The sequence below is a fragment of the Tamandua tetradactyla genome, chromosome 7 (genome assembly GCF_023851605.1).
Source record: "Tamandua tetradactyla isolate mTamTet1 chromosome 7, mTamTet1.pri, whole genome shotgun sequence".
NCBI classification, from domain to species: domain Eukaryota; kingdom Metazoa; phylum Chordata; class Mammalia; order Pilosa; family Myrmecophagidae; genus Tamandua; species Tamandua tetradactyla.
Genome location: NC_135333.1, coordinates 118,106,568 through 118,126,872, shown reverse-complemented (window position 1 = coordinate 118,126,872; position 20,305 = coordinate 118,106,568). Strand labels below are relative to the sequence as shown.

The 20,305-nt window shown below is 34.1% G+C and overlaps 1 pseudogene; it reads left to right on the top strand.

Annotated features, from left to right (window-relative positions):
- Positions 1 to 16,734: 16,734 nt before the first annotated feature.
- On the top strand, positions 16,735 to 17,670 carry LOC143690032 (olfactory receptor 6C2-like; annotated as a pseudogene).
- The last annotated feature ends 2,635 nt before the right edge of the window (positions 17,671 to 20,305 follow it).

Here is a 20,305-nt window from a genome sequence, read left to right as displayed (position 1 = left end):
ACAGAACAACAGATTTTAAAAATCCACTCTCTGTGATGAATTAATTTCAACAGATTCAAGGATTCATAGAAAATATTGGGCAATCCTTAACCACTGATATTGCTTCAATCACATATTTATATATAAGTTCTGCCCTAATGGATTCTCAAAATAGATCCCTGAAACAGGTTCCTTTCATCAGTGTGTCTAGGCTCTGAGATCACAGGTTCATACTAGCATTTAATTTTCGGACAATGGGAGTTTTATTTTAATGATTTTCTAATGACTCACACATTGTTCATGAAATCTTTCTTGCTTGTACTCCCAGACTGACAAAAACTGTTCATTGGATATTCCTGCACAGACTGTGTAATGTATACCCATGCCATAATTATGCTACCTCTTCATTTTAACAGTATTAATTATTTAGAGATTAATTATCAAAGTCTGTATGTACATTGACCACTCTGACTTAAGTTGGGCCCTGGTCTAACTGAAACCTTAATGAATGAATGGTGTAAAAAAAGAGGCCATACTATATAACACACTATAAACAAAGTTATGCAGCCACCCTGAAAGAGAAAATAACAATAAGGACCCCTTTCTATGAATATTCTTAGTGTGAGGTCTCTGAAATGTCCCATCTAGGCCCTCCCATAGGCAGCCCATTAAATCTAGCCGTGGAGACCCTGATCAAATCCTGTCTAGAATTCTAAAAGCTCCTGTTCTTTGAAACAGCTACTATAATTTGTTTATTATTACCTTGAAGAAATATACCAGATTTCTTTTTAGAAATCTGAAAAATATACAGGTCTATTGGGTTCCATTGAATTGTTCCACTGAAAAATTTAAAGACATCAGACAAAATTACTACAGAGAAAGCATTGTTCCAAACTCTATAAGCTGTTCAGATCAGCTCAAGTAGGACCTAAGTTAGAATAAAATCTATCCACTAGAGTTTAACTTTTTTCTGTGGGAAAGCCCAACTCAAATGCAATAGACTTTATAATGCCAACCCCAAATTGTCTTAATTGCTTGAACATGTGAATATGCTACCTTACATGGTAAAATGGAAATAGCAGATGTGATGAAGTTATGAATTGTAAAATGAAGAGATAATCCTGGATTATCCAGGTGAGCCCAGTGTAGTAAAAATTATTCTTACAAGAGGGAATCAGGAGGAGCATATCAGTAGTAGAGGACGTGATATAGGAAGCAAGAGTTTGGAGTGATGCAAGGAAGGGACCATGAAAAAAGGAATGCAAGCAGTTGTTAGAAACTGTAAAGGGCTAGAATAGTAATTCTATCCTGAAGCTTCCAAAAGGTATTCAGCCTTGCCAACCTCTTGATTTCAGACATCTGACTTCTACAACTTAAAAGAATAAAATTGCTGTACTTTGAGCAACTAAGTTTGTGGTGATTTTTTACTGCAGTAATAGGAAATTAATACATCTGGAGAAAAAACAATTTTTGCCAAAATAGATATGCAAACACATCCTGATTAATTATAGCTATTCCCCAACATAGATACCCTAATGTAATAAATCTACAAGTGAATCCCAACATATCACCTTCCATACAAGTGATTTTTTAGAGAATATGCAATCATATTCCTGAGAATCTGTTTAAAGAATTAAAGAGAAGCAATGATTTTGGTACAAAAAAAAAGTCATTTTCCTAATAAAAGTCTGGGCACACAAAGGACCTAAATGGACAAAGAGTTGTTCCTGCTGGAAAAGGATTCCCAGCAGACAGTTTGATATTCTAGCAATGCTTGTAAGCATAATATTCACACATTGACTACAGAAAAGTTGCTGACTTTGAAGTATTCCTTTAATTATTCCAGACTGATCCAAAAGTAACATTCACTTCAAACCATATTTAACTATCATGTTGATAAAAAATCATGAACAGTCAATTATTGCAAATATTTAGCTTAGTGGTACAAGATATCATTTATATGGTATTGGTTGGTTCAAATTAGATGCCCTCCACATTGCAATGATCTAACCTGTATCTTTCCCACATTTCATTGAGTATAACCATTAATTGGTTATACTCCATATATCATAATACCTGAAAATTGGGATTACATCCTCCAGTTTATTGATTTCCATACTCACTAGTCCCTACACGACAATTGAGAAAGCTAATATTACATCTTCAGGAACAGACTTTTAAATTTATATCAGTACCCCTGAGGTATGACCCAAACAGTATCCTCTCTATAAACATGACTGCAGTGGCAGATTTTGCAAGTTACATGTATATCCAATCTATGCCGAAAATTTGAGAATTCCAGAATTACACATGGGCTAAATTTTTATCTAACTTTCTATCTTCACTCTTGGAATGTCCTTGCTTATCATTAAGAAAAAATATGATGGTTTCTTAGGCTTGGGATGCATAGGATTTCTGATATTCCGGTCTCAGGGAAGTTTCTGAACCCCTAGATTATTCAACTGCAATTCCAGAAAATCCACACATTAAAAGGAGTGCTAATATAACCATAGAATATAACAATTACTCTAAATGCACCTGGAAAAGCTTTAAAAGTCTCAAAAACACCTAGCATATATACAAGTAGATTATCTGTTCAACAGGAGAAAAAAATCAACCATCTCTATATTAAAATGCACCCATAAATATCCAGCATAACATCAAAGTACTACTTGGTATGCAAAGAAGCAAGACTTGGGCCCCATGGCCAGAGGATAAACAAGCGATAGCAAATAATTCTGTCATGATTCAGATCATGTTGGAATTAAAAGATAGGTAAATCAAAGAGATTATGAAAATATGTTTAAAAATATAATGCAGAAGATGAAGTGTAGTAAGGTATGGAATTTAGTCCTTTAGCAACAGCTAGTAAATAGCCAGGAATTATCTGGAATTACCAGACACACATCATGCACCAGTCTGGAATTGGTGGAATGACCAACATCACACACCATGGAGGCTGGTGTCCCTCCCTACTGGCACCACAGGTCCTAGAGTTGGTTCCCTAAGGGAGAAAAAAGCCCACTCTACTAGAAGCAAGGAAGGTAGCTCAACCAAGCTCCAATTATGGCATTAATCAACAACTTTGAAATACTGAATACAAGCTCTGAGCACAAACAAAATCAGGGTAAGAATGAAAGTAACTGGAAGGTTTCACCTCAGCAGAGGGGAGGCAGAGCTAATGGAAAAAGTCTTTCAAAGTTCAACAAGCACAGAATACTGTGCCCCAAGAAAAGCATCACATAGATTTAACAACCCATTAGATAGTGCTCCAGGCATTCTCTGTCTTCAGCACTTCCCCAGGAAAAGGCAGAGTTAAAGTATGACTGAGAGACAAAATAACTAGCCAGGTGGAGGAGATAATTCCTTAATAGGCATACCTTGAAGTACTCTCTACTGGGAACAAGGGAAGGCAGCCCAGCCAAGCTCCAATTGTGGTTGTAATCCCAGCAGAGAGCAGGTGGGTCTGAGGGAACAGAATAGAATGAAATAAAATTAAAAGAATAAAGACAGAGGCTTTTGAAAGTCAGCCAAGATCAGAGTACTGGAAAGAGTCTGTGACCCAAGAAAGGAGGCACATAGAGTCAGATACCAACTCCAGCTTTTGTCTGGCAAACTTTGGGGTTGGCTCTGAAAAGTGGCTTCTTTTATTTTTCTTTCTTTCTCTTTTGTTGTTTTTTTTTTTAAACTATTCTAAGAAGCTCTTTAGAGAAAGCCTCAGGCAGTTTCAACTGTCTGTGGGACCCAGTCAAGGGCTGAGTTAAGATAGGGCTGAGGTACAGAGTAATGAATCATGGAGGAGATAAACACCAAAAGGCATATCTTCCCCCCAGAAAAGAGGTGGTTGGGCCCAGCTCAAGTGGCAACCATCCTCCAGATAGTTCAGACCCCTGGGGCTAGAAAACAGAAACAATTTATGCTTGCCTTCTAGCAAAGCCTCTGTCTCAACACACAAATGGCAGGGAGGGCCTGCTGAGAATTTAAGGCACTGCATCATTTTACACAAGTGGAAAACTGCAGGCTGACAAAGGCCACAGTTTAAGGATAGCAAAGGCAAAGAATCTAGAGGTTTCAAAGGAAAGTCTGATAATCTTCTGTGTCTCACCCTTGGGAAACTTAATAATGATTATACCCCCTCCTGTCTGGTCTTGGAAAATCTGATTGTAGTAAATCATATCTGGGGAGACCCTCCTAAAAAAATGGTTCCACATAGGCAAGGCAAGAACCAGAAAAATAGGAGCTGAAAAATTCTCATCAGTTAAATAGGAGGTATGCTAGAGGTCTGTAATGAGTTAAACGCAATGCCAAAGAACAGGTAGAGAAGAAAGTCAAACAACAAGAAATCCTTAGGGGGAAAAAAGTGAAAACAACTGACATGATAAACTAATCAATGAAATCAGATGCCTAGATACCAGCAAAAAATTACAAGTCATACTAAGAAAAATGAAGATGTGGCCAAGTAAAGGAACTAGCATTTCAAATGAGATACAGGAGTTGAACGACTAAATAAAGATGCTTAGACAAACATGCAAAATAAAATCAAAGATCAAATGAAGAAGTTGAGGGAAGCTATGGCAAAAGAGATGAAGGATATAAAGAAGATATTGGGCTCCCAAAAGGACTACTTGAAAGTTTGAAAAATAAATGGCAGAACTGTGTGAATGAAAGGTACAATAGAAAAGATGAAAAATACAACAGGAACATACAATAGCAGATTTGAAGAGGCAAAAGAAAGTATTAGTAAACTAGAGGACAGTGCAACTGAAATCCTACACAAAAAACCAGATAGGGAATAGAAGGAAAATTATGAGCAGGTGTGGTAGTTAGATTCAGTTGTCAATTTGGCCAGGTGAAGGTGCTTAGTTATATTGCTGTGGACATGAGCTGATGGTATGTGAACCTCATCTGTTGCTGATAACATCTGCAGTTGGCGAGGAGGCAAGCCTGCTGCAATGAATGATGTTTGATTTAATTGGCTGGTGCTTAAATGAGAGAGCTCAATGTAACACAGTCCAAGCAGCTCAGCATACCTCATCTCAGCACTTGCAGCTCAGTCCAGGCCCTTGGAGATGAAGAAAGAGATCATGCTGTGGAAAATTGTTGGTACCCAGAGGCCTGGAGAGAAGGCCAGCAGAGATCACCCTGTGCCTTCCCATGTAAGAAAGAACCTCAGTGGAAAGTTAGCTGCCTTTCCTCTAAAGAACTAGCAAAATAAATCCCCTTTTATTAAAAGCCATTCCATCTCTGGCATGTTGCAGGCCAGCAGCTAGCAAACTAGAACAGCAAGGTTTCAGGGAAATTAATGACAAAATGAAGCACATGAATATACATGTTATGGGTGTTCCAGAAGAAGAAGAGAAGGTAAAAGAGATGGAAAGAAAATGGAGGAAATAATGACTGAAAATTTCCCATCTCTTATGAAAGACATAAAATTACAGGTCCAAGAAGAACAGCATACCCCGAAAATAATAGATTTGAATACACCTACTCCAAGACACTTACTAATCAGACTGTCAAATGTTGAAGAGAAAGAGAATTCTCGAAATAGCAAAATAAAAACAATCCATCACATGAAAGGGAAGCTCAATAATACTGCAAGCAGATTTCTCAGCAGAATCATGGAGGTGAAGGCAGTAATATGATGTATTCAAGATTTTGTAAGAGAAAAACTGCCAATCAAGAATTCTATATTCATCAAAACTGTCTTTCAAAAATGAGGGATGGGGAGGGCAACAGTGGCTCAGTGGCAGAGTTCCTGCCTGCCATGCCAGAGACCTGGGTTCAATTCCCAGTGCATGCTGATGTAAAAAAAAAAAAAAAATGAGGGAGAATTTAAAATATTTTAAGACAAACAGATACTGAGAGAGTTCACAAACAAGAGACCTGCTCTAATTAATACTAAAAGGAACACCACAGGCAGATAGGAAAGACAAGAAAGAGGGTGTTTTCATTTGCTGAACTGCCAGAATGCAATATGCTAGTAATGGGTAACCTTTTAAAAGGAGAATCTATTAAACTGCAAGCTGACAGTTCTTAGGCCATGGAAATGTCCAAACCAAGGCATCCAGAGAAAAATACCTTAAGTCAAAGAAAGTACTGGTGAATTTTGAGGTTTCTCTCACAGTTAGGAAGGCACATGGTGATGTCTGCTAGCTTTCTCTTGTTTCATAAGGCTTCCCCAGGGGCATTTTATTTCTGTATTTCTGAAGTTCACTGGCTGTGTGAGCTTTGTTGGCTCTTAAAACTTTTTCCAAGAATGGCTCCCTCTTAAAGGAGTCCAGTAAGCAATGCTGAATGGATGGAGACACATCCCCATGGACACTTTCCACAACAGCAGGGTACACATTTTCTTCAAGCGCTCATGGATCATGCTCCAGAAAAGACCATGTGTTGGGTCACAAAGTCAGTCTCAAGATATTATAAAACACTGAATTTATTCAAAATACTTTCTCAGATAATACTACAATGAAGTTAGAAATCAATAAAAGGCAAAAAGCCTGAAAGTTCACAAATATATGGGGAATAAACAACACACTCTTAAGCAACCAGTACATACATGACATTTTCAAACCAGCACAGAGGGATTTGAAGAAGAGTGTAGAAATAAAGACTTATCAGGAAGATTAAAAAGGGAGAGAAAAAATAAGATATGGCAAATGAAATCCAAAAGAAAACTGGTAGAAGAAAGTATTGCCTTTACACTATTAACATTAAATGTTAATGGCTTAAACTCCCCAACAAAGAAAAATAGGCAGAATGGATTTAAAAAAGAAAAAAACAAGACCCATCTACAGACTTTCTAAGAGACTCGATTTAGATCAAGGTCAAAACTAGGTTGAAAGTGAAATATCGGAAAAAGATATTTCATACAAACAGCCATAAAAGGGCAGGGGGAACTATACTAATGTTTGACAAATCAAACTTCAAATGTAAACAATTAAAAGACACCAAGAGGCAGTGCAAGGGTAGCTCAGTGGTAGAATTCTTCTGTCTAAAGCATGAGACTGGAGCTATCCCCCATACAGCAGCTGTGAAAAAGGCTGAAAAATAGATCAGGTTTCAGTTAGGGTTATGAATGAAGCAGATCTGGTTAGGACTAAGGTAAATCAGACTAAAGGGTAAAGAATGATATTTACTGTGTCTTAAAACTTCAACCTCTGTTGAAGACTGTGCTGGTTTCAAAGGATTATGTACCCTAGAAAAAACATGTTTTAACCCTGATCCAATCTTGTGGGAGCAACCGTTTCTTTTAATTACCATTCAGTACTATAAGTTGGAAACTTGATTAGATTATATTCACAGAGATGTGGCTCACTCTAGTTGTGGGTATTAACCTGGATTAGATGGAGATGTGATTCCACCCATTCCAAGTGGATCTTGATTCCTTTAATAGAAGAAGCATTTTGGAAAAAGCATGAGAACAACGAGAGAAGCATGAGAACAACAAGAGCCCATGCAGCCAGAGACTTTTGGAGATGAAGAAGGAGAACACCCCTGGGGGAGCTTCATGAAACAAGAAGCCTGGAGAGAAAGATAACAGATATTGTCATGTGCCTTTCCAATTGAGAGAAAAACCCTGAACTTCATTGGCCTTTCTTAAGTGAAGGTAACCTCTTATTGATGCCTTAATTTGGACATTTTTATAGCCTTGCTTTAATTTGGACATTTAACTAGAAACTTCCTGCAGCTGGCAAAGAAGAACATAGACCAAAGAGAGAGTTATTTATTTGGTGCAGAATGTATATTTTCTGTAGCATACTATCCAACCCAACATGTGTGGTCAGTTTATTCAACACTGTAAGTACATGTAACCATGAATAATGAATGAAATCTTGCTGTATTTTATAGGTTTTTGTGATGCCCCAATACATGCCAGAGTAATTTGGGCAGAAATAAAAAGGTATTTGCAAAGTCCCCTTGAAGGACTGGAGAAAAAATTTGGAAATATTAAACTTCCCCACCTGGGGAATTCCATATACCTTCACAAGCATTGGGGACTACCAATTTAATAGGCTGAGGCTTTGATCTTGATTTTGCCCTTAGAAAATTATGTAAGAAAATGCTTACAATTACAAGTACGTATAATGATAATTATGCCTAAGTATCATCCCCAGAGAACCTCTTTTGTTGCTCAGATGTAGCCTCTCTCGAATCCAACTCACAGGTTAACTCATGGTGCACTCACCTCCCCCCATGTACATGGGACATGACTCCCAGGGTACACCAGGGGTGTAAATTTCCCTGACAATGTGGGACTTGACTCCAAGGAATGAGGCTGGACCTGACCTCATGGTCTTGAGAAAGCCTTTTTGACAAAAATAGAAATAGAAACTTATTATAAGAGTGTTGCAGTGGCTGAGAGATTTCAAATAGAATTGAGAGGTCATTCATAAGGTTATTTTTATGCATTTATAGCTATTCCTTTTTAGTTTGTAGTATATTAGAATAGTTAGAAGGAAATACGTGTCATTGAACTACATTCCAGTAGACTTGTTGCTTGAAGATGATTGTTTAACTATTTAGATTTTACAGCATGGACAATGTGATTGTGAAAACCTGTAGCTAACACTCCCTTTTTCCAGTATATGGAAGGATGAGTATAAAATTAGGACAAATAGTAAATAAATAATAGGGGGAAAAGGGGGGTCTATGATATTTTGGTTGTTATTTTTCATTTCTATTCTCATATGTATTCTTTTGGAGAAATAAAAGTGTTCAAAATTGATTATGGTGATGAATGCACAACTGTATGATGACACTGTGACATTATATAATTTGAATGATTATATGGTATGTGAAATATCTCAAAAAATAGCATTAAAAACCAAAAAACTGAAAAAATACATTCTAAACATTGTCATAATGTCAAAAATATCAGAAATAACAGCATGCTATAGAAACTATGAAAAGAACCAAATGTCATTTCAAGTACAATAAAATGAAATTGCTGAAATAAACAATTCTGAGTATATTTAAGATTGGCAGAAGAAAGTGTTAGTGTGCTTGAGATTGAACATGAGAAGTTATCCAGTTTTGAACAACATAAAAAGTTTGAAATCTATGCAGAATTCTGTGGCCTGTGAGATTATACCAATGTATCTAATAAATGTGTACTTACAGTCTCAGCAGATAGAATTTGGAAAATAAGCACTTTTGAAGTAATAATGATTGAAAATATTCCAAATTTGGTAAAATACCAAAGAATATAATAGTGAGAATAAATATGAAGGAGAAACTAAAGATATTAAAGACATGCATATCTATAAAAACTTGGAACTTTTCTGAAGAGGTATTTTTTGTGAAAGAAATGGAAAATTTGTTTAATATCATTGTGCCTTTCACATGTAAACTGTGAACAAAATAATAAATGTGTGTAGAAATATGTGTGTATGTGAAAAAAATATATGCACATGAATGTCTATGTGTATATATACTCCTCTACTGAAGAAACATTTATTTATCTATTTATTTTTATATAATCACAAAGCTTGTAAAATATTAAGGAAGGAAAATTTAATGTAGGATTATTAAGGCAGAAAATAAGCAATTCACACACATAGAAGAATGGGTAAAAGGAGGCAAGGGGAAAAAGAAATAAACAATAACAGCACCCCTATTCTCAGATAGTCACGCTGAATTCATGGATTAAAAGACAAGATAATAATATCTCCCTAAATTGGTCTATAGATTCCATGCAACTTCTATTTTTGAAAGAGTTCAGCAAGGGTTTTTGTATCCATAGCAAGCTTGATCTAAAATTTATATGCAAATGAAGGGCTATAGAACATCAAAAATAAGTTTCAAAAAGGAGAATATGAAGAGGGAAGAGTCAATATTCTTTATACCAAGATTTATTATATAGCTACAAAAATCAATACTGTAGTAGGAAGATGAAAAGACAAATTACAGTCTGGGAAGAAATATTGCGAATCACATGCTCAAAAAAATATTTGCATCTAGAATATATAAAGAACTCTCAAAACTCATCATTAAAATAACAAAAAATAGGGGTGCATGGGTGATTCAGTGGTAGAATGCTTGCCTTCCATGTGGGAGACCCAGGTTCGATTTCTGGACCATTCACACACAAAAAATAAAAAAATAAAAATCAGTTGACCATAAATATAAGGGATTACTTTGGAAGTCTCAACTCTTTTCCATTGATCTTTTGTCTAATTAATGCAAATATCATACTCTCTTAATTACAATAACTCTATAGTACATGTTAAAATCAGATAGTATGGATCTTACAACTTTATTCTTTTTCAGATATCATTTGGTTATTCTAGGTCTATTGCATTTCCATTTAAATTATAATCTGATTGTCAATTTAAACACCAATTATGACTGAATTTTGAGTGGGATTGCACTGAACCTAGAGATTGATTTGGATAGAATTGAAGTCACAATATTTAGTCTCGTGATCCATGAAACTGATATATCCTCTATTTGTAGGTCTCTTTTTAGACTTTATCAGCAAATTTTGTACTTTTCAGTGTACAGGTCTTTCATCTCTTAACCCTAAATATTTTTTTCCCTAAATATTTTTTGGGTGCAGTTTTGAATTTTTAACTACTATTGATTTCCTTATTAATATACCATTACATTAGAATTTCATATGTGAACCTTATTCCTGCGACACTTATAGTTTTACTTGCTATTCCTACTAACCCTTTTTGTAAATGGTATATGACTTTCTACATGGAAGATCTGTTGAAAGTAGGTGATAACAACTATTTTCATCCATCCAGTAGATTTAAGCTTTTTTAACTTTACTGCTGGGCAATAACCACTAGTAGAATGTTGGATAGAGGTGGCATATGCAGACCTCCTACCTAATTCCTGCTCCTAGGGGTGCAGCATTCAATATTTTCCTACATTAAATGTGACATTAATTACAGTTTATTGTATATGTCTGTCATAGCTTTCTAGGGCTACTGTAAGTTGTTCCACAATCTGGGTAGCTTAAAACAATAGAAATTTATTCTCTCATAGTTCTGGGATCTAATAATCTGTAATAAAGGTGCAGGCATTTCCATACTTTCTCTGAAATCTGTAGGTTCTGACAGTGACTTACCCAAAATCCATGACATTTTCTGCTTCTGCCACATGACAACCTCCTCTCAATCTCTCTCTCTCTGTCTCTGTCCAATTTTCTTTTTTATGAGGACATCAATACTGTTGGATTAGGACCCACCATAGTCCAGTTTTCCTCAAGTTAACTAACATTATGTTCAAGTATCTATTTAATAGGGTTTTAATATGGTTGGGAACTAGGACATGAATACATCTTCCTGAGGGAAACAGTTCAACCGACAACCTTGCATTTTCAGAATCAGAAAATAGCCTTTCTTTTCTTGTGTGCTGAGAATTTTTCATTGGAAATAGAAGTGAGGTTTTTCAAGCGCTTCTTCTGTATAATTTGATATGACTATATTTATGCATATTTTTCATTTTAAATCTCTCAATATGGTGAAATACATTGATTGTTTTTCAAATATGTATTTATGCCATCATTAATCATGATTTAAATTCTCTCTTAGTGATATTTATATATATATTTTATTTATTTTTCATGACTCTTCCCAGTGGAAAGGACATCCATCTTTTTCTTGAACTCATTACTCCACATTTTTCCTGATTAAGTAAAGTTCTGGTTGTAGTGTTTTGCAGAACACCTTCTTCAGATTAAGAAAGTTCCCTTCCATTCCTTGTCTGCTAATAAATTCACCAAAAAGGCATGACATTTTCAGAGGCATTTCTATATCTATTTGTCTTCTCAAATAATATTTTCTCTTTCCTTTGTAAGTATTTGGGAGAAGAAAAAAAGGATTGAAATGGCCATCATATGAATCTGAAATTTCATGTCATTTCAAAGTATACTAATAATTTTAAGAGTACAAGTATTTCCAAAGCATACGAGAACCAGAAAGACTTCTGCAACCTAAAGCAGAACTCCGCAGGCTCTTTCTTTACACATCAGCATGACCATTATTCAGGAAAATATGTGGATCTTTAAGTACTGGCTGTGGTATGTATCATTTACACTGAAGGACATATTTAGGCCATAATTTCACAGTTAGCTTCCATTATTTGTATTTTTTATCAACATCTACAATGTTTGATATAAAATAAAAAAGATTAACAACATTCTGACATTGCCAGTATGAATCATCCACAAAGAAATAGGAATTCCCTGAATTAGATATGTGACATTTTCCCTCTTATGAGTTTTCATGTTCCCTTTAAGTTCAATTCCTCTCTTTTCTTCACCCTATTGATAGTCATTTAATTGAGTTTCTACTTTTTGAAAGTAGATTTTATTTCCTTTTCTGGAAGTTTTTTTTTACATAGTTCATACATCATTTGGAGTTTTCAAATTAACCTTGCAAAACATTTCTGATCCTGTGCCTTATTATCAGAAAAAAGGTTTACATGTGATTGTATCAATATATTTATGAACTTTTTTGTTATAATACATATCATTAGCAGAGAGTTCAAAGTAATGGTGAGGACATTGTATGTCAGTTAAAATTACCATATTATTCTCCATTTCATCTCCCCAAACAAAATGATTTTTCCTGTGTATATAGATACTCAGTAACTTAGATCAAGATACTCAGTGACTCAGATCATGGTTACACACTATTGTTCAGTAATTTAGGACTGTCTTGTTGTGAACATAATCATAAACCAGACATTATTGTGCGGTGTTCACAGATGGTGGCTTTTGGAAATCATTGTATAACCAGCCTCATCCACCCACATGGAATTTACATCATTGTTCTTTAGCAATCCCAACCAGTTACACTAAAGAGAAGAAATTTCAGCCTATTTATCCATGCATGATGTAGTAGTTTCCTAGACTTTCTGTAGTAAGTTACCACAAACTTGCTGCTTAAACAAAAGAAATCTCACAGTTCTGCAGGCCAGAAAGTCAAATCAAGGTGTCTGTAGGGTTGTTTCATGTCAGAGGCTCCTAGGGAGAATTTGCTTATAAATTTTCCTTATAAAATTGGCCACAATTTAAACAGCCACTTTACCAAGGAAGATAGATGGCAGGTACACCAAAAGGACCTCAACCTCATTAGCCATTAGGTGTATACAAATTAAAATCTCTAGATGATTCTACTACACACCTACTAAAGCCCTAGGAGTCTAAAACTGATCATTCCTAGGATGTGGACAAATGATGCACTCCTACACTGCTCGTGGGAATGTAAATTCATGTAAGTACTTTGAAAAAATGTTTTGCAGTTTTTAACCATTTAAACATATAGCTTCCAAGATCCAGCCTTTTCATATCCAAGATGAAAGAACATGCCAGTTCAGAGACTTTGACATGAACTTTCCTAGCAATTTTATTTATAATTTTATTTATAGTTGCCTAAAAAATTGAAATGACAAATATCACACGTTGGAATTTTTCTCAGAAATGAAAAGGAATGAGCTGTCAATACAGGCCAAAACATGGAGGAATCTGAAAACAATTATATTGAAATAAGACAGACAAAACTAAGTACATTTATAGAAATTTCTAAAAAATGTAAATCAATCTATACTGAGGAAAGTGGTCCACCCTTAGCTGTGAATAGCAAAATTGGATGATGGCAGGAAGGAGAGATGAAAAGATCACAAGCAAACTGTTGGGAATGAGTGGTGTGTTTATTACCTTGATTGTGATTGTATCTCTAGGAAGTTACACATATGTCAAATCTTATCAAAGTGTGGACTTAAGATATGTGCAGTTTGCTATATATCAATTATACCTCAATAATGTTGTTTAAAATGAAAAGCAAAAAAATTCAAATATATCTGAATATATAAAATCATAAACCACATGCCACAAATAGGCACAGATACTTTTAAAGACTTGCAATAATCTAAAAACATGTTAGACATACATGTAAGAGTAATTATAAATGGAATCAAAAATACAAATAATGTTCTATAACGACATTAACATAGTGGCGAATTTTTAAATAAACTAATCTTTACATAATTTCTAAATATAAATTAACATTTTAATCTATAATCTACACTTTTATCCATAATTTTCACTTTTAGGAATTATTCTCACACATCTGGAAAAATATTACTATGAAGATGCTTTTGATAGAAAGATTAATAACTGTGTTAAATGAAAAACATTATGTAGTGAATTCAGGCATAAGTAAAACAAATGCCTACATCTTCATACAGCTAACTTGATTAATAGTGTTAAACTGGAAAGAACAGAAATTTATATTATGTGCTAAATTAAGATGTGTGAAGGATATAAAATCATATTTTCCATCCAATTATAACATATGTTTACAATTTTTTTTCATTTGTGAATAATACCTATAATGCAGTGGGTGTACTTAGAGAAAAAATATCTGGAAGGATAAAGTCTCCAATATAAGCAGTAGCCTCATATAAACATATAAACTTTTGCTTCTGCTTATCTTAGTGAAAATACCCAGTGATAAAAATTCATATAATATGTTAGAGGACTCTATTTATATAATAAAGGATTTTGACCTGACAGTTGCCTTAGTAGATGCAAAAGTTTTAAAAATATGAGCTATGTACTTTTATATTGTCCTCCTGACTTGCATCTAATGGTGATTTATTATTCCCTGTCTCCAAGGACACAGTCCCCTCTAAGGTCTGTTACTGGTTTGTTTCTTTGTTTTTGCCAAATTTCATTACTCAGAAAAGTCATTAATGATTTCTGAATGCATGTCACCAAGGAAATTTTATTCACTTAGTGGATATTCAGCAATTTAAAGAAAGTCTTGTTCTAAACTGTAAAGCATTTCATTCTGCCATGGTTATTTCAAATATTATCTCTTCTACCAGTGAATAGAGTTCCTGAAAATCCAGCTTCAGTCTATTTTATTTAATTTCCAACGATGAAGAACAGAAATATATTGAGGGCCTATAGTAGCACTCTGCCTGTTATCAGGTTCTGTCAGATTTATTGAGGATTGCAATTTCAGGGAACCCTACATGTTTAAACACCCAAAAGGAACTGATTTACTATCAGAAGTGTAAGTATGATGAGATTTTTCTCTTTGATTGTAATTCCCTTTACAGGATTAGGTCATATTTTGTTCCTGAGGAGAAAATGGATTTCAGTGATAATTTTTATATTTCCTAATGCATCTGACAGATATTAAGGAAATGTCATTTTTTAGAATTTCCCTTGTGTAGACAAATGTCAGTATCTGAGGTTTTTATGCATGAGACATAAATAAATGCACAAGTAATTTAATATAAGAAATACCAATGGCAACATTGGCTATACATTCAACCTCAAATTAAAATTACTAAAATATTTTCTAAGTATAGAAATCTATATGCATCCCCTTCATCCACATATCCCCAAAATTGATTATATATTGAATGAAGTAGCAGCATCTCCTAAAAAAAACTGTCTGTTCATTTTACAGTTTGAGTGAAAGTGAGAATAGACAGATATCTGTTTCACTTTACAGTTTTGTTAACCTTTATTGTTAACAAAGTAACAAGTAACAAAGTAATAAGTAAAATAATAAGTTGTAACAACTTGGGGAAAACTGATAGATTTTGAGGATTGAATAATGCTCCAAATTTAAAATCTGAGTTAGGTTTCTGGGTGATGTGTGCATTAAAGATATGTGTGCATTAAAGATATATTAGGAGAAACACAGAAGGAAGGTAAGAGGGAAGCAAAAAATTTAAAAATTAAATTTAAAAAACTCTTCTACATCTTGAATTGATATAAATAGCTGATGGTGGTTGGATGAGAGACCGAATTCTCTAGGAGGATTCTAACTTGTAAGTAGACCATGTGCCTCAGTTAGTGCTTCTTCCCTAATCTGGCAATTCAGTGAAATACAAAAATAATCACTGCTAAGTCAGCCCCACTCAGTAAGTTAACTCAGTAAGAAAACATAGTAAGTTAAATGAGAAAGTGAATTGCTCATAGTCAAATACACCAGGTACAAAGGAGAAATAATTCTATAAATTAATGTCAGAAAATCTCAAGCATTGAGATAATGATTATGTATTGGAAACATAGGAATCCCTTCTGGTATAATTAATGGTTGACCAGAAAAATACCTGTGAAGCAGCCTAAACAGAGAATCAAAAGGTTCTTAACTTCTGAAATAAATCTGTTATCATTAGGTAAAACCAGTATAATGAAGACAAAGTAATTCAATTCACTGGAAATTCAAAGGAAAGAGCAGACAGTAATCTCTCTTGTCAGAAGTAATGATTGCATACATATTCAATAAAGATACACATATTTGGGGGAAAAGATGGATCATGTAAGGTGAAGAAAAGAGCTTAGGGGGAGAAGGAGAAGTAAACACACATCTAAAAACCCATGAATAAACAAAACTAATATTTTGAATCAGAAACCTCAAGTTCTGCTTAGAGTTTGTGTACTGAGTCCAACCTGTCTGTTATTTATTAGCATTATTTTTTAAATGAAAGGTGTCAAGAAAAGAGGTGATGGTTGAACTTTATAATTCAATCTGTGAATAGGTAATGATTCTTGAGAGCCAAAGGGCATTATTGCTACCAAAAAAATTGCACCTAGCCAGAGGTGAATTTTAGTCACAAGGTAAAACCCTAAGCAGAAAATGGAAGTAAAATGTGAATTTTAAAACTGTAATGGAGCATAAAATAATGAATATGTTGAATTTTAGAACAATGAGAATAATCTAAAAGAAAATCTTTCCAAATATCACATGCAGATTGGACAGAAGTCAGCCGTCATTGATGAGAAACGGTACAGTAACAACATTCATTCTGCTGGGACTCACTGATGACACTCAGCAGCAGATTCTGATTTTTATATTTATATTTCTCACCTACATATTGAGTGTAGCTGGAAATCTGACCATCATCACACTCACCTTTGTGGATTCCCATCTTAAAACACCCATGTACTTTTTCTTACAAAATTTCTCCTTCTAGAAATAGCCTTCACATCTGCATGTGTGCCTAAATACTTGTACAACATAGCAACAGGTGACAAAGTCATTACCTATAATGCTTGTATCATCCAAGTGTTTTTTACTGATCTCTTTGCAGTAGCAAAATTTTTTCTCTTTGCTGCAATGTCTTATGACCACTATGTGGCCATCTGCAAACCCCTGCATTATGTGACCATCATGAGCAAAAGAGTCTGCAGGAGTCTCATGATCTGTTGTTGGGCATCTGGTTTGTGCATAATAATTCCACCACTTAATATGTTTTCAAAACTGGAATTTTGTGACTCTAACATCATTGACCATTTTGTCTGTGATGCCTTTCCTCTAGTGAAAATCGCATGCTCAGACACATGGTTCTTGGAACAGACAGTTACAATCTGTGCTGTATTGACCCTGATTCTGACTCTCACTTGTATAGTTCTGTCCTATGCTTACATCATCAGGACAATTTTAAGATTTTCCCTCTATTCAGCAAAGGAAGAAAGCCTTTACAACTTGTTCTTCCCACATGATTGTAGTTTCCATCACCTATGGCACATGCATTTTCATCTGTATGAATCCTATAGCAAAGGAAGAAGTGAACATTAATAAAGCAGTTTCAGTGCTCATTTTTTCTATTTCACCTATTTTGAACTCCTTTATTTGTACTCTGAGAAACAATCAAGTTAAGAAAGCCTCCAAGGATTCAATCAAAAGAATAAAATTGCTTTCAACAAAGTAAAGAAAATGGTATGTAAAGAAATATTTCAAATGAAAAGATTTATTTTTGTCACTTATGGTCTGGACATTTTCACTTGTTTATAAACTTGTTGGTGTTTTAATAGTCAATACCAGAGCATCATTAATTTTCTCAACACATATTTAAATGAGTTTCATTTGAAAAGTTTCTCTAGCCAATCCTGCATGCTCATTTTTCATACAAATAGCTGATAATTTCTGTATCTCACTGAGAAAATATTTAAATAAAACTCTTTAAAAATAACTTTTGGAATGAATTAACTTCATAACAGTCATTATTATGATCAAGAAATTATAGCATAAAATCCCTTGTAGCACCATAAATATGTATATGAAAATACCAAGTACATGCACTAAGAATAATTTTATGTAAAACCTCTATAAAGGATGGATTATGGCTAATGTAAAAACACAAACAACATTTTAGAAAGAAAGTAATAACACTTACAATATTGAGAAAATAAAGGATTAATGTAACCTCAAAATATTACTACTACAAACTCATAGAAATGTTGGATAAATTCTAAGAAATATTCCCCTGAATTTGAAAGCATTGCTAAGTTGTAAATAAGTAGTCAGAAATAAAGATGCAATCTAAAGCAGAGCAACAGACTATAAAATGACCTGTGGATGCCCAGTAGAGCGTATCCTGGAGAATGGAAGCAGGGGTTGCATTATGGATCCCAGGAACTTAGGTGAGGACTCTCATGATCAGTGTGGTGACAGCACTCAGAATGACATAATAGAATAAAGTCAGAACTGTCCAATAATTGCACATTCATTGAAAGTTTGAACTAGAAAATCATGCACATTCTGAGAGATATTTTTTCTGGAAAATGCTGTCTGCCATTTAATAGGTGTCTTTGATACCCTGTGCCTACATTTAATGCAAATTAACCTTTATAGTCCCTTTTCTCTCCTAATAATCTAAATAATTATACACAAAGAATTTGGAAACCAACACCAATATAATTCCTTGGAAATTATATTATTCACATCTAATTAAATAAGTACTGGCCTAAAATTGATGAAATAAAATCAGTATGTTTTCAATTATTTTGAGCACTGAAAAAATTGCATTCAAAGGGAATTCTGTTATCTGAAATGTAACCATTCTTTATCAAATATCAACTACACCAAAAAGGGAAAATTATGTTTGTATTACTGAATGTGAAAAATTCAAAATTAATACCAATAAATTCAAAACACAACCTATTAATTGTAGAAAATTTTAAAATTTAATGAAATCATTATACAGGTTTTGGAAAAGTAAAATAGCTTTGAAAATCCACATACAAATGAATGTTAATGAGTAAAAACGAAAGAAATATTCAAAAATTCATTGGAAGATCTTAGAAAATCAACAAGAACACTTTCAGATTAAATGATGGAAAGAACAGGTGAAGCTATTGTATCTTTGTCATTATGAATTTTAATTTTTTTCACACTTTTCTGAGGTTGACATATAACATACAATAGATGACATCGAGTATTGTCCATAGTTTGTAAACAATTTCTTTTAGTCAGTAAAGTTCACAACTGATGGTGTCTTTTTTTTTTTTTTTTTTTTTTTTTTAGAGAGAGGGAGGAAGGGAAGGAAAGACAGAGAGAAGGAAGGAAGGATGGAAGGAAGGAAGGAAGAAAGGGAAACATCTTTAAACATTTTCTTGTTTTATTGTATTTTGTTTGTTTGTTTTGTTTTTTTACATGGGCTGGGGCCGGGAATCGAACCGAGGTCCTCCGGCATGGCAGGCAAGCACTTTGCCCGCTGAGCCACCGCGGCCCGCCCACTGATGGTGTCTTGAAACTGACAGAATAGACTTCTACCCTCTGCCCCTGAGGATATTCTTACATATTCTCAAAACTCAAGAAATTCTAATAGGAAATTTGCAGAATTAACAAGGGATGTGGTACTCTATGGGTAGAAAGAGATTTTTTTAAAATAAGATCTTAATCAGATGATCACATTTTTATGTGTGGGCTTGTATATTTATATAAATGGTAGAAAACAAACTTCTTTCCAGGATGTCCATTTACTGCATGAGAGGACCATCAAATGTCTGTTGCTGGATAAAAAAGTTGAGTTGCAGGATATTCTATTAATTATGATACTATCACAGTCAAAGAAATGAAAGAAAGTGTATATAAAGAGATAAAGGATATTAAGAAGACACTAGAAGAACATTAAAAAGAATTTAAAAGAATACATAGAAAAATAACAGATATTATTGAAATAAGTGAAATGCACATAAAATTTAAAATATACTGGAGACAGACAGCAGCATATTAGAAGAGGCAAAATAAAGAAACAGTGTGCTAGAAAACATCAACTAAATTTGAAGAGGCAAAAGAACAAATGGAAAAAATGGAAAAATTTTAGCAGGGACTCAGGGAAACTTCACAAACTTGATAGAAGACATAAACCTACATATCCAAAATATTCAATGAACCCCAAGTAGGATAAACATGAAGAGATTACACATATAGATACATTAGAGTCAAATGTCAAAAGCTAAAAAAAGAGAGTCTTGAAAGTAGCAAGAGAAGAGCAACTCATCTTACACAAGAGGCCATCACTCAATGAGATTAATAATTTATTTATAATCAGAAACCATTGT